This window comes from Hipposideros armiger, unplaced genomic scaffold (genome assembly GCF_001890085.2).
Source record: "Hipposideros armiger isolate ML-2016 unplaced genomic scaffold, ASM189008v1 scaffold_3, whole genome shotgun sequence".
Classification (NCBI taxonomy): Eukaryota; Metazoa; Chordata; class Mammalia; order Chiroptera; family Hipposideridae; genus Hipposideros; species Hipposideros armiger.
The window spans coordinates 4,591,061-4,605,574 of NW_017731353.1; the positions used below are offsets into that span (position 1 = coordinate 4,591,061).

The 14,514-nt window shown below is 53.3% G+C and overlaps 1 protein-coding gene across 2 annotated transcripts in view; it reads right to left on the reverse strand.

Moving 5' to 3' along the window:
- Window positions 1-905, reverse strand: part of FIBCD1 (fibrinogen C domain containing 1) — a 29,217-nt gene extending 28,312 nt beyond the window's left edge. Inside the window, exon 1 of one of the 2 annotated variants that reach the window (XM_019641340.1) lies at window positions 228-905. The gene's annotated coding sequence lies outside the window, so the exon portion shown is untranslated. The remainder of the gene's footprint in view (window positions 1-227) is intronic. The other variant, XM_019641350.1, reaches the window with a different exon arrangement.
- Between the last annotated feature and the right edge of the window lie 13,609 nt (window positions 906-14,514).

Consider the following 14,514-nt stretch of genomic DNA (forward strand, 5'->3'; position numbering starts at 1 on the left):
ACACACACACACACACACACACACACACCGCGGGATGCGACGGTTACGCTCCACGCGCTAAAGGCCAAGATACGGGCGGCAGAGCGGGTCCCAGGCCCCCGGGGGCCGGCGGGAAGGAAGCAAACGCCGCAGGCAGCCCGGCCCTCGCCCGCTTCTGGGGGGGCCTAAGAACCCCCGCCAGCGCCTCCTCACAAACTTCCTCCCGGGCCGGACTCCGGCCAACTCACCGTGCGCGGGTGCGCGGCGCCGGGCGGGCCTCGTGGGCGCCCCCGCCGGGCCGTCGGGCGTCTCCCGGGAGCGGAGCCGCTCTCCTCCCGGTTCCTCAAGGGTGCAGGACGAGACCCCGCTGGGCAGGCGGAAGTGGGGTGTCGGTCCGCCGGCGTGCGCCCCCTGCGGGTCTCCGAGGTCCGGGCCCTGGGGCACGTGCGCTGGGTCCCGAGTCTCCTGCCACCGGGGACCCCCCCCCTCCGGTCCCCGCCCCGCGAGGTCGTCCCTGTGGGCGCCTCGGCCAGAGAAACGGCCCGACGCCTCCCTTGCCCGGGCGGCCCCCCGACTGAATGGGGGGGGGTCCCTGTCGCCGCGACAGCCGCCCGCGCAGTCACGAGTACGAGCCGCTCAGCGCTCTGCCCGCGCTCCCGGCCGATCGCCCGCGTTCCTCAGGCGCGCCCCGCGCCGTCGCAGCCCCCGCCTCTCCACCGCCCCGCAGAGGAGGGATTTGCGCCGGGAGGGGGCTTCTTAGTCGCCCCCTCCCACCAGCAGCACTTTAAAAATCCCTGGATCCTCCCGGAGCAGCCTTCGGAGGTAATTGACAAAGTCCTTAATCTGCCTCGTTAACGAGCTGCTATTGTGGCTTCTGACCGGGAGGCGCCCACACGGCCCGACGCCGCGCTCCTGGCCGGCCGCCCCCTTCCCCGGCCGCCGCGGGAGCCAGGCGGGCTGCCCCGCCCCCGCCCCTGTCTGCGGCTCCTTATCTTCTGCTTCCCCAGCTGCAGAATAGACACCCCCGTTCCTCGCCCCCCCCCCCGACTTCTCCCCAAAGCTGTTTTCCGGCTCCCAGGGCGCCTTGGCCCGCCACGCTGTTCCCTGGCAGTGTCTTCGTCTCTCCCCCACTGGCTGCCAGTCTGTCGTCCCATCTTCGTCCCTCTGCCCGCCCCTCTCCGCGTCCTGCACCGGCAGAGCAGGCTACCAGGGGGTGGGGGCTGCGCCCTGGGCCCAGAAAGCTGGGGCCCGGGGACTCGACACCCCAAGTCAGCTGAGTAGACTGTCACTCACCCACTAGAAGCTGGGTTCGCAATCCGCCAGCGGTTTGTCCGCACGCAGCCTCCCCTTCCTTCCAGGGCCGCTGTGCTGCCTCGCCTGCAGCCCCACTGCACCACACACAGGGGGGCTGCCCACGGCCCTTGAGAGAATCCCATAGCCCTGGCTGGGAGTCAGGGGACCCATCTGGAGCCCTGGCCCTGTGGCACCCTCCCCCTGGGTCCCTTTTCTGTGGATTAAAGGGATTGGAAAGTGACCTGGAGGGCCATCAGGCTTGGTGAGAGAAGTGTGCTGAAAACAGGACCTGGCTGTGTGGCCTGGGGCAAGCTACTGTGCCTCTCTGAGCCTGTTTCCCGATGTGTACCAAAGGGTTAACACACCCCTCTTCAGAAGGGCTCTTGTGAATTTCTGAGACAGTGTTTTGGAGCACCTGAGCAGGTTTCAAACTTGCTTGCTATGACCTTCTCCAGCCCTAGTTTCCTCATTGAACAAGAAATTGCCCCCTCCCCGTTCCTGATGGGGAATTGTGAGGTCTGCAGGAATGTGGCTGGGATTTCAAGTCTGTGATTCCGATTTGAGGAAAGGATGTAAACTCCAGCCGTGTCTATGCACAGACGAAAGACCAGTGTGGGGTGGGGGACTGAACTGAAATTCTGAGTGCAGGGAGGGGGGTTGCTAAGCGCAAGTGGAGTTTCTGGGGATGTGCTCAGGGTGGTCAGGGAAGGCATCCTGGAGAAGGAGGGATAGGAGCCAGGCCACAAAGGTGGGGGCATCTGGATACTGGGGAAGAAGGCATTGCAGGCGGTGAAGCCACAAAGCAAAGGTGGAGAATGCAGAGTGACAATAGCCTGCATGGGCAAGTGCCAAGCAGAGGACCGGCCCCCAGGCCTGCAGAAGGGCGTTTGGACAGGTAAGCGGGGGCCACCTAGTGGCTCCTCCTGGCACTGTTTGCTGACGGGTTGTCTCACCTATTCAGCCTGGGGTTCTCACTTTCCTGCTTTGGGGGTGCAGTGAGCACATGTGTCGGAGGCAGTCTTCATCCATCGCCCCCCTGATCAGCACCCCAGAAGAAGAGTCAGCTCTGGTGAAGCTCTGGCATGAGCCCACAGGTATTTGGTGCCTGGCGCACTTGGGACATTGTCTGGGAAGAGGAGAGGGCGGGCGCCCTCTGTTCATTGGCCCTGAGATCTATGTGTGAGAAGCTCCGCTGACTCCATAGAGGAGACAGTGTCCCACTTTCTGATTTCCTTTTGACAAAGCTGCTGTCCCAGAGCCCCAGGGAAGAGCCCAGGTGTGCTCATCTGGCTGGGCAGAATCAGGGCTTTCCAGCCAGCCAAGACATGGCATTCAGGGACCAGCGAGGGCTTCAGGGAAACCGGAACCCAGGATCCCCAGGCTGCGTGGCATTAAACCTGAGGTTGCCCCGGCACCCCTGCCCACTCCTGCACATCCTCTCAGCTGCCTTCCTCTGGCTCACCGATTCTGCGTGTTCCTACTTTTCCTGCCTATGGCCACCTAGACGTGATGGCCCCACCAACATTTTTAGTTTACATCCCAGGGAGAAGGGTTGGGACCCATCCTGCTGATCCTTTGGAGCCAGGACATATCAATCATAGGTCATCAGCTGCCCTTGGACAGGTGCCCATCATAGTCTGATGGAGGGCGTGGTTGTGGGGGCCCTAATGCAGGTACCTCCCTTAGCAGAGAGTGAGTACAGGGCAGGCGGCGAGGCATGCCAGCATTGGAGTGATGGAGAGGAAGAGAGCCAATGAAGGAGATGAGAAAAAGTGGCCAGCAATGGTGAGTGACAATGGTCAAGGTGCCTGCCCCTTGGCTGCGATCTGTTGCGCATCACCCCTACCTTCAGCTCTGTGCTAGGCTCTCTACATTCTCCCAGCCACCCTAGGAAGTGGGAGTGATTGTTCTCCCCATTTTATGGATGAGAAACTGACTCAGAAAGGTAAGTTATGTAACTTGGGTGATAGCGCTATTAGTAAAATGATATAATTAATAGCTTCCATTCTGTAAGCATTTTCCATGTGCTGGGTGCTGTCATTAACAATATATCTATTTCATGTAATCCTCGCCAAAAACCTATGGGTGTTATTAATATCCTCATTTTATAGATGAGCTCAGAGAAGTTAAGTAACTTGGTCAAGGTCACACAGCAACTGATGGGGTCAGATTAAACACAGGTCTCTGCACCACTGGAGCCCATCTGTCTTTCTCACTTGCCTCTGTTCTCTTGGCTGGCTAGAGCCTGACTGAAACATTCAGTGAGCGCTGCGGAGCTGGCGGGCAGCGGGGGCTCTGCGAATGTGGGCTGAATGTCGAATGTGCTTGTCTCGTGCGGCCTGGGGGACTGGGTGGCCAGGAGGTCAGGACCTCTGGCCCTTGCCCATTCACCCTCTGCCCTGCACAGCTGAGGGCACTCAGCTCTCTCTGTAAAGCTGTTTCAACTTAACTCTGACAGTCACATTTATCATTAAAAATAAATTTGTCTTGGCTTTCCATGGCATGGAAAGCGACTGTGCAGTGATTCAATGGGCTTGTCACCCCTCACTGTTAGGCATGGGGAGCTGAACAACTGGATGGTCTCCAACACCAGCTCCTCGTTTTCTGCGGCTGGAGCCAGAAATGTACAGTGGGCTGACATTTAATTTAGAATCCAACATACCTTGACATAAACCCATAATACAAAGACGGGGTGGGGGGGGTGCTGCCAAGCCCAGCGAGAGGTAGGGGGAGTCCAAGTGACAGGGTGGATTTCTTTCTTCCTTTTTATTTTTTATTTTGCTTTGTCAACACTGAGTGGGGCTGACAGACGAGAGGCAGCGCTCAAATGCGAGAATTAGCATGGAGTGAGTGTGTGCGTGCGCTTTTTGTGTTGACGTGCTGTGCATGGGCGGTGGGTCCGCGCCCTGAGTCCACTGGGATACTGCGTGTGGCATCTCGCGGCGTGTCAGTCAGATGTAACCAGAGAAACGCGTGCCAAGGCTGAGACTGGAACCCAGGGGCAGGCTAACTCGGCCACGATGGGCAAGCCGGCACCTGCCCACTGGTCTCTGTGTCCCCAGCCTCCCCACAGGTCCTCTGACACCGAGTGCTCAGTAAATACAGAGCAGGAAGGGAATGGCGTTATTTTAAAAGCTAGAAGCAGGGTTCTGGTTTTCAACTCAGCAGAACATCCTGATGGACTCGTTGGGTGTGAAAAGCTGGGGCTCAAGGCTGGCCATGGGGGGGGCACGGGGGAAGGGGAGGGCTGGGAGCCCCTGGGCCGGGAGGCAGGGGGCATGGCCCTAGTAGAGAGTGATTTTCAGTGCTGTATGCAAAAAGGTCTGATCTGTTAGCCCCGTCATGGATAAGAGCCTGCTCAAAATCCTGTGTGCACAATGCTTTGGGGAGATGGGAGGAGCGGATCCCACAGGAGATCAGCGCCGCCGGCAGTGAAGGGTCTGGTTCAGGAGGGGAGGGGCCTATAAGTCCAACAGGCAGCCCAAGCAGGAAATGTGACCAGCAGGTGGCATGCGCTTGAGCCACTTAGCAGTCATTTCAGTAAATGCTCCCATGTGCCCGGCCTCCTGCAGGTGACTTGGATTTTGTCGCTGAAATCCTCAGGAGAACGTAAGAGGCAGATGCTATAATGTTATTATCCCATTTCACAGATGCAGAAGCAACACAAGTATGTGAAGGTCAACTACCTTGCTTAAGGTTATACTCCTCATAAACACCACAGCTTGAATTTGAGCTCTGCAGCCTGACTCCAGAACCCACAGCTGCAGAATTTGGGGACCATGACTCAGCTAACACTGGGGTGACAAGTGTTTATTGTGAAGGAAAAGGACTGGGTGTCAAAAACAAAGCTCTCATAAGTTTGGATGCAACCAGTGGCTGCATCCCACACTACATATGGCCAAACTCAAGTGGCGTGCCTTATTTTTATTTTTATTTATAGTCTGTATACTATGAGACACCGTATACACTGTCTGAAGTCCAGGGGCTGCTAATCATGATTTCTGCCGACTCTCACTCACGGTGGCTTGTTTCCTCACGCATTTTGTAATTTTTTAAAAATGTTTTTAAATTTTAATTCTATTTTTAAAAGATTTTCATTAAAAAATAGAGCTAACATACATTATGTTAGTCTCAGGTGTACACCGTAGTTGTTCAACATTTATAGACCTAAAGAAGTGATCACCATGGTAAATCCAGCAACCATCTGACACTGTACCACATTATCACACTATTATTGACTATATTCCCTATGCTGTACTTTACCTTGTCTTCCAAATCATTGTTTCGATCCTCTGCTTCATCTAGTCTGCTGGTGACTCCTTCTGGTGCATTCTTCATTTCAGTTATTATAGTCTTCACTTCTGACTGTGGTTTTTTTTTTTATGGTTTCTGTCCATTTTTATGCTTGCTATCTCTTTGTTGAAGTTCTCCCTAAGTTCCTTGAGCATCCTTATAACCAGTGTTTTAAACTCTGCCTCTGGTAGGTTGCTTGCCTCCATTTCATTTAGTTCTTTTTCTGGAGCTTTCTCCTGTTCTTTCATTTGAGATGTATTTTTTTCTTCTTCTCATTTTTGCTGCCTCTCTGTGTTTGTTTTTATGTATTAGGTAGATCTGCTATGTCTCTCAGTCTTGCTGGGTAGCATTATGTAGTACGTGTCCTGTGTGGCCCAGTGGCACAGTTTCCTTGGTTACCTGTGCTGAGTGCTCTAAGAGTGTCCCTTGTGTGGGTTGTGTGTGCCCTCCTGTTATATATGAGACTTGATTGCTATTGGCATGATAGTGGGTGGGATTAACCCTCAGGCTGACTGTTCATGGGAGGAGGCTGTGGGGTTTGGCCACATACACAGCTTACGGGCTGCTCGCGGGAGTGGGGGTGGGGGTGGGGGTTACCACATAGAGCAGGATTCGCCCCAGTGGAGTCTGGTGCCTGTTAAGACCAACTTTGCGTGTGCCACTTGTGGAGCTAATTGGGCGGTGCTTTGCTGTGGTCTGAAGCCAACCTCCAAGTATGTTGGTTCTGGGCCTCTTGGGAAGGGCTCCGGTGCAGGCCCAGGTCAGCCACTGCCTGTGACCAGCCGGGAATACCTGTAGGAGCTTCAAAGCAATCCATGGTTGGTTGCTGCCTGTGTAGGACCTGAAGGTGCATGGGACAGGCCATGCTATGAACTGAGGATAGCTGCCACCAGTACTGGGTCTGGGGTAGCTCTGCAAAAAGCCAGGACACACCGAGGTCTGCTGCCACCTGCTGGCTCCCGTAAGATTGAGCCACTGATAAAGTGCAGTAGGGAATTGGGTGGGGCAGGGTCTCAGTGAGTTAGCAAGATGGAGCAAACGGAGCTCATCAGGCCAATCAGATTCAGATTTGCCTGTGGGGACGGGTTTAACACAGGAAAGATGGCACCTGCCTGCTGGCTGCATGGGAGTACGACTCCCACACAGGGGAAAACGGCTACTATCTTCCAACCCTCGCTGGAAGCCACACACTTCAGCCTGCCGCCCGTATGTCTTCGAAGCCCCTCGAGTCACTGTCCCTTTGCTGGAGCCCAGGGTGAGTGCCTCTGCGAGAATCTGTGCGGCCCCTTTAAGAGGATGTCTGGGTTTCCTGCAGCCTTCCGTTACACTCAGATGGTTTGAATCCCCACTGTTTGTCACAGCCAGATGTTGTGGGGGCTCCTCTTCTCAGCACCAGTACTCTGGGCTGGGGAATCTGGTTTGGGGATGGGGTCCGTCACTCCTCCAGGGGGAGCCTCTGTGGCTGAGATAGCCCTCCCAATTTTGATTGGCCACCCGGAGATTTGGGGTCAGCCTGTTTTGCATTTCCACCCCTTCTACCAGCCTTGACGTAGCTTCTTTATATCGTTAGTTACAAAACTTCTGTTCAGTTAGACTTCAAGTGGTTCTCTAGGTTGGTTGTTCTTTAATTTCGTTGTAATTTTGATGTGTTCACGGGATGAGGTAAGCACAGCATTTATCTACTCTGCCATCTTGGATTCTTCTCCATGTGTTTTGTAATTTTGGATCATGTTTCCGTCTTTGTCAGAGCTTTGTCTGTGGAATCTGGTGTGTCCTGGGCTGAGCATTGGTCCTTCCCAACAGGAGTTGCTTTCGTTTACACTAGGCACCTGGGGACAGACACTCTGAACCCAGGGCACTCTAGGTTAAGTTCTCATGTTGCACACAGAATAAATTCAAACCCCAAGTATTCAGGAAAACAGGCCTGTGGTTGTTAATTTATAGTGGAAAGTTTTTCCTTGTTGTCTTTCTTTTCCCCCTGCAGATGGAATTTTTCCTAGTCTGCCCGTCTCTTCTCTGTCCCCTTTTGTGTCTGGCCCCTGTTGAGTTCCTTCTTCTTCTTCTTTTGTTTTTTTTAGTTTAGCTGTCATTTAAAAAGATGTTTGTTGCAGTATATTTAATTTTTTTAGCTTTTTTTGTTGTTGTCGGTGTCTAGTCTACCGTATCATTGAAAACAAGAGTCCCTTCTGCCATGTCTATATTTCTTTCTTAACTTCAAAAATAATTAAAGTCTAACTTACATATAATAAAAAGCACAGATCTTAAGGATAGAGCTTGTTGAGTTTTGACCACCATGCTGGTCATTTCCATCACCCTGGAAAGTTCCCTCGCACCCCTCCCCAGTCATACATGGCCCCTCATCGGTAACCACTGCTCTGGTTTCTATCACCATAGCTTCATTTTGCCTTTTCTTAAACTTCATCTAATGGAATTATATGGTGTGTGCCCTTTTGGGTCTGACTTCTTTCACTCAACTAGGCTGGTGAGATTCACCTGCATTGTTGTGAGTATCAGTAGTTTATTCTTTTTTTCTTGGCAATAGTATTTCATTTACGGCTCTGTCACAATTTGTTTAACCGTTTTCCTGTTGATGGACATTTGGGCTGTTTCCATTTTGGGGTTGTTAGAACAGTGTTGGTGTGAACATTTGTACACACGGCCTGGTGCACACAGGAATGGAATGGCTGGATGATAGGCTGGGAGTAAGATTTATTCTATAAGAAGCAGCCAAGCCGCTTCAAAATGTGACTGTGCCCTGTTATCGGTGTATAGGGTGCAGGTGCCCCATTTTTCCCACCTGGTTTTCTCCCAGTGTTCCTTTGAGTGCCATGGTGTGTAATGGTGGTTCTGGTGTGTCTCCTGGGAGCTCCTGTCACTCATTCATTCATTCATTCATTCATTCCACAAACATTCACTACAGGCCTGCCCCACCTTGCCCTGCCCCAGTCCATCGGGCTCTCAGGGTGGGCCGAGCAGTCTGACTCCAACCACAGCTCTGCCCATGGCAGGTGTCCTCCCTTCCTATCACACCTATCAGAGGGTCTGTCATAAAGCTGTGGCCGGGAGGGTGGCTTGGCTGTCATCTGTGCTTCCAAGGACATTGGCATCTTGGTCAAATGTCAGAAACCTGTTGGTATGTGCAAGGGCATGTCAATCACCGTTCTAGTTCCCAGCCCACTCCTCTCCACCTTTCCAGCTTGCAGCACCCAGCACCTACCAACATCAAGGACCGAAGGGCTGGTGCCCATGTGAAAAACAGCCCAGTTGCTTCCCAACGTGGTTGTACCATCTGATAGTCCCACTGGAAGCATGAGGGGTTAAAGAAATTCAAAGCCCAAACCTTCATGAGAACAAGCCAGGTCATGCATGTGTAGGGGGAAAATTTCCTTGGCCCCCTCTTCATCATCTTCCTTTCCCTGCAAGTGGATTTTTTTCCCAGTCTGCCTGTTCACTGAGGGTCTGGCCCTGCCTTTATGCTGGGTTCTGTCTCCCTGTCTTCCTGGCGCCGACGGCCTTAGAGTGCGGGGTTCCAGGTGCCTCCTATCCGATGCTCCAAGTCTCACCTGGAGTAGCAGGTAAGGCTGGATAGAGTATCCAGCAGGCAGACAGACCATGTCCACCTGTACTGCTTCTCGGGGTAAGACAACCTCCCGGCCTCAGTAGGGATTTGATCACCCCTTTTCCCCCATAGATCCTGGTGCTCAAGAGCTATGATTCCCTCAGAATCCATCCCACTTCTGGAGACCAACCTGCATCAGCTGGGCTCCCAGGGAGGGCAGTCACTCTTCCCTCTCCCCTCACCTCCCACATCTAAAACACTGGCGAGTTCTTTCAACAAACATTTATTGAACACCTACTATGTGGAGCTTAATTCTAGTGAACAAGTAAGATACTTTCAAATGGTGATATGAAAATACCTAAGAAAATACAACAGAGTGTTGGGAAGGCTGGTGAAGAGGTAGTGTTTGAAGGACAGGAAGGAGCCTGCCATGGGCAGCTCTGAGAGAGAGCTCTCCGGGCAGAGGGGACAGAGGTGCAAAGGTCCTGAGGCAGGAACAAGATTGCAATACGTTAAGACCTGGCAACAGGCCTTGTGGTTGGAGCACAGTGGACAGGGTGCAGGGATAAGGTCGGAGAGGGAAGGAAGAATGGATAATGAAGGGCAGGGAACAAGTTTGGGTTTTACACTAGTTAACCATTGGAGGATTGTAGGTAGGGCTGTGATGTGAGCTGATTTACACATGTGCACGTTCATTTTGGCTGCCATGTTGAGGATGGGCTCCTAGAGGGTCTAGGGGAAGGTAAGGACCAGTGAGAAGGTTACCTGTAGCTGCAGTGATGAGAGATGGAGGAAGCTCAGATTGGGGTGTTAGCAGTGGCTACAGAGAGAAGTAGACAGAGGTGCGACAAGTTTTGGGGGTTGAGCCAGTAGGCCTGGCTGATGGAGTGGGTGTGGGGAGTGAGGTAAAGAGAGAGACAGAAGGTGATGCCAGGGTCTGAGGCCCAAGACACAGGTGGACGGAGGTGCCACTTACTTAGATGGGGAAACCTGAGGAATGATGAGGGCTGTGATCCGGAGTTCTGTTCTGGCCACAGGAAGTTTGAGAGAGCCGTTAGACCTCCCCGAAGGGCGTTTGGCGGACACTGAATACCCGAGTCTGGAGTTCTGGGGAGAAGTCCAGGTGAGGTCATCAACTCTGCGCCCTGAGATATGAAGTCATAGGTGGGTAGTGGGCTCTGGGGTACATGGAATGAGTGTTCCCACTTTCTTCCTCCCTATTAGAGAATCACGCACTTTTTCCCTGGTGGCTGTACTGTGCCTCCTACCCCATCGACATCGGACTTGGCCGTGCGATTGGCTTTGGCAACTAGAATGTGGGCAGCAGCACAGGACAGCATTCGGAGCCCTTAGGAGAGGCCTCCCTGTCTGTCCTGGCTGGTCCCAGAAGGTTGGGAGACATGTGGCCCAGGCCTGAACCCAGCGGAGCCACAAGCCAGGAAAGTAAATGCTGTTGTAGTAAATCAGAGTGTTGGGAGTGGTTATCACATGGCATATTGCAGCACAGCTGACTGATGCACAGAGGAAAGGCCCTCCCTCTGGGCAGTGGGAAGGAGGGAATGAAATGGTGCCGGTGAGGGCTTACTCAGGATCTCACTCAGGAAGTGCTCAGCAAACACTAAATGGTATTACCAATGTGTAATTCACGTGAATCTAAAACGGGGATGCTTCCCTAAGCATTTTCCCAACTCTGGACTCCTCGTGGTCACCCCTGCTGCAACCCATTCCCCTCTGTGTTTTTTTTCCTTCAATTTCATAATTTTTCCCCCCAATTATAAAGATCACCTGTTGTCGCTGTGCCGAGACAGTCCTGGTTACCACTTTGGGGTGCTTCCTTCCAGTCTTTTGCTTTTTAAGTACTTGCTGGAACTGTTGTGAGTATTGGGCTGCAGGGCCAGCAGCATCTCGGGCATTTACCTGTATGCACTGATGGAAGGCACGGACAGGAAAGGATCTTGGCGGTGTTTTTGTGCGCAGGCCCTTGGGGTTGAGATGGGAAAATATCAGCAACATTTATTCAACATTTACCACGTACCAGGGCAACAGGCCCCATTGGATCTCTGCCCACGGGGCACTCAGCACTCGCTGTTCCAGGACGTGCTAAGAACTGTAGCTGCACCCCCAACCAAGGGAAGCCAGTGGCCAACCATGGATGGGAGTTAGAGGGGTACTCCTAGCCTTTGGTGAGGGTGTGGTCCACCTGTTTCCCAGAGTTCCCCTGGGGGCTTGTGCCCCAGGTGCCCACCGCGGTACCTGATACACAGCATACCAGGTGTTGGCTGCCTTCCCTCCCTGTCCACCCACCCCACTCCCCTGAATCGCTTCCTGGGATCACCTCCAAATAAACCACTTCCATTTACTTCTCCGCTTCCAGGGAAAGCCAACATAAAGCAACCAGGAGCTGTATATGTATCACCCATCCCTTCTCACAATCAATCTTTCAGCAAATTCTACTGTAACCTGTGTTTGTGTAGCACCTGCTGCTACTGTGCGCCAGACACTGACCGTGGTACGTGCACCGATGGAGGTGACGCAGCCTATGTGCCCCAGAGACCGAGCTTTGCCCTCCATCCAGAGAAGGGCCTTGGGCTGACGCGGGGACGGCTGTTCCTGGCACATATTGAGGTTATACGATCCATACCATCTCATAATCTGATCAGGAGAATTTCCCCATGTTCTTCAATATTCAAAAGCTCCCTTTTCAAGTTAAGTCTATTTAATTAGCTGATACGTATGGGCGGTGATGCATGTGCTGGGACCTGAGCTCAGCGTGCAACATGTGCTAACTCATCTAATCCTTACAGGGACCCACAGCTAAGCCCTGTTATCTCCCCACGTACGGAAGAGGAAACTGGGGTACGGAGAGGTCACACAGCTGTAGACAAAGATTGATATGATATCCAGGTCGTCGGACTCCAGAGTTGGGTGGGGGGACATGATGTTCGTAAGCCTTTCTTATTTTTGGACATTTCTTTCTATTGTCTAATTGTAAACAGTGCACAGCCAATATAACCTTGCTAATTACTTTCTGAGGGTGGATTCCCAGGAAGAGAATTACAGGGTCAAAGGGCAGGACCATCTTTAAGACTCTTCATCCCCATTGCCCCCCTCTGGCCTTGCTTTTGGAATCTCTCACCCTCTTTCCCACACTGTCTTGAGCCGAGCATTGTTGGGAAGCGTCCGGCCTTGGTCTCTCTCTGCCTGGCCCCGCTGCCTGCCTGCATCCGCGCCTGACCTCCAGCCCGGGATCCCAGGTCCTGTCCCGTGTCCCTCCAGAGGAGGTCTGAGGTTCCCAGTGAGGCAGCCTTCTCCCAGAAACAGTGGTGAAGAGGGTATTAAAGGAGGGACTGTGGCTGCTCCTGGCACACGGTTGGGGCTTGGTTAAGCTTTATGAATGAATGAATGAATGAATGAATGAATGAATGAATGAATAAACGAATGCATGAACAAGAGAGCCCGGACCTGACTGGATCCACTTCTAGTTTGAGAGCAGCTCCTTGTGAAGTAGACTTTCCACTCTGATGTCTCCAAGGGCAGCCCCCATGCCCAGAAGGCAGCTCCCTGCTGCTGGGGGCAGGAAGGCGGGGGGCATGCACACCTGAACCCTTCCCTCGGCAACCCAAGCCCTGTGGCTGTCCCTCGTGCCAGCCCCTCTTATGCAGCTTCCCCGACAAGTGTTTTCCTGCTGAGACAGGTGCTCCTTTGCTTAAGCCATGCCTCGGAGCTCAGTTTTGGAACAAAAATACTTACTGTGTTGGTTATCGATTGCTGCATTACAGATTACCCCAAAGCTTGGCAGCTGGAAACAGCAAACATTTATCGTTTCACAGAGTTGATGAGGGTCAGGATTCAGGAGCAGCTGAGCTGGGTGGGTCTTACTCAGGGTCCTTCAGGAGGTGGCAGTTAAGATGGTGGCCAGGGCTGTGTCATCTGAAGACTTGACTAGGGCTGGAGGGCTGAAGATGTCACATTCACATGGTCTCTTGCTAGGAGGCCCTATCTCCTCACCATGGCTCAGCCCTCACAGAAGCGCCTGTTCCTGGATAGGGCTGCGTGTCTCACACCGACAGTGTGGATGCTGCAGCCGCTTTGCTGCTGTTTTTATGCTGAGGAAGACACGCCGACACCAGAGGGAGTAACAGGGCTGTGTGGGGGTGATGTTAGAAGGACTTAGGGTCAAGGATCAGGAGGATGGGAGGAGGAAGCCTCCCTTTGGGTTTCCAGTTCTATGTCCCTTTGAGCATTGGGGCCAGGCTGGGCTTGAGTCCTGGCTCCTCGCTTACTGTGTGGCCTTGGAGAAGTCACTCAACCTCTCTGAGCCTCAGGACGGTGAGCCTATTTCCTAGGAATGTCTTAAAGATTGTGTGGATAACAAGCACAAAAGGTGTCCCCACTGAGCCCAAACTGGGATCCAGACTGGGTTTGTTTGCAGCCTGACAGAACTGTTACACCTGGGATACCCAGCTGCCTATGCCATTAAGGCAAGAGGACTTTTTGCTTTAGGAGATCAGGAGGAGAAGTGAGGCAGGGTCGCCCAGAACAGTTGTCCAGGTTGTGGCTTGCACGAGGGCACCTGGCTGAGAAAGGTGGTGGGGGCTGAAAGAGGCACCTTTTTCTAATTCACTCCAAGGTACCAGGTGGGATGGTGGGGCCCCACAGGCATTAGTACGTGGCTAGAAGGCGAGGACTGGGGAGGGCTCACCCGGAATGGTCGCGCCAGCAGCAATTCCCAGGAAAGATTGTGACACTTCAGACGTGAGTGTGTTTGAGGGGAGGTGAGTGGCCGAGTTCAGCTCAGCAAGAGGAAGGAGCCTTCTCCCTGTCAGACCTGAGATGCCATGGTGCGTCCAGCAGCCATATGGACGTGGCTACCAGGGCCGGGTCCCCTTAGTAGCCACTGCCTCCTGGGGGTCTGAGGGAAGCACCCATGGCCAGGAGCCTGCTCACAGGGCTTGTGGGTAGGACCTGGAGGTACAGAACTTGAGCCACCCACTCCTGGGGCCTTGAGAGCCTGTCCTGAAGGCTCCAGCAGCAACCAGAGAACTCTGAGTGAGGGCTAGGGCCTTCCCTGCACCACGTCAACGTCTTGAAGCACCTGGTTTGTCCTGGGAGCCCATACATAGCTGCTATCCTTGTACTCTTCCTCCTCACCACAATCATCATCACCACCATCACCATCATCATCACCATCACCATCATCACCATCACCACCATCACCATCATCATCACCACCATCATCACCACCATCATCATCATCACCATCATCACCATCATCACCACCATCACCACCATCACCATCATCATCACCACCATCACCATCATCACCATCATCATCACCATCATCATCACCATCAGATCACCATCATCACCACCATCACCATCATCATCAC